Source organism: Cyprinodon variegatus, unplaced genomic scaffold, assembly GCF_000732505.1.
Source record: "Cyprinodon variegatus isolate N-32 unplaced genomic scaffold, C_variegatus-1.0 Scaffold1115, whole genome shotgun sequence".
NCBI classification, from domain to species: Eukaryota; Metazoa; Chordata; class Actinopteri; order Cyprinodontiformes; family Cyprinodontidae; genus Cyprinodon; species Cyprinodon variegatus.
In genome coordinates, this window is record NW_015151568.1 from 153,510 (window position 1) to 154,541 (window position 1,032).

Consider the following 1,032-nt stretch of genomic DNA (forward strand, 5'->3'; position numbering starts at 1 on the left):
CATAGATAGCACTAAAGCATTCTACCTAGTCACATTTCTATCATAGATAGCACTAAAGCATTCTACCTATTCTAATGACCGTGTTATTGTGCAAAGTGAAGTAATAATAAATTGATAATATTTGAACGTTATTGATCTCATGTTGGAGAAATGTACCTTTGTATCCAACCCATCCTGTTGGGGAGCAGTGGGCTGCCATTGTCAGGCGCCCAGGGAGCAGTGTGAGTGGAGGTAGTGGGATTTGAACTTGCAACCTTCTAACCCACCAGGCACAGGCGTAACTGTCTGAAGGACAGGTGTCCCCAATTATTGCAATACATAGATTTAGGCTCTCAACAATATGTGGGACAAATTTCTAAATTAGAATTTTCTGCTTTTGAAGGAAGATTATCACTGATGTAGCTGAGTGGGAAAAGATCCAATCAATCAATCAATCAATCAATCAATCAATCAATCAATCAATCAATCAATCAATCAATCAATCCACAGTTTTCTGGATGAATAAAACTGAAATTATGTCCATACTAAGGAGGCATGATGTATCGCTGTTGGCATCAGAATTGGCTGTTATTCATCCTTTTTTATACATTAATGTCTAACTATCCATATATATATATAAATATTAGCGTATTTTTATTTTATTTTTTGTTCTGAACAATAGGAAAACATTCAATAAATATATGTTTGGGCTCAATTTTGGAAAATACAAACCCTACCGAAAGGGTTTTATTTCTAGTAAGTGTAGGTCTATCAGCCTTAGAGTGTCCCCACCAACTTTCATCACAAAGTTACACCGTCGCCACTAGGCCAACACTCCCCCATGGAATGAAATAAATAGATAATAAGTGAAATAACTGTCAGATATTAATTCTGCAGTTTGATGGCTACAGGCAGGAATGGCTTCCTGTAGAGCTCTGTGGTGCAGCGTGATGAAATGAGTCTCTGACTGAAGGTGCTTCTGTGGGAAGCCAGCACTTCATGAGGAGGATGTGCAGAATTGTCCTCTGTCAGAGTCCAGCTCACACAAGCATG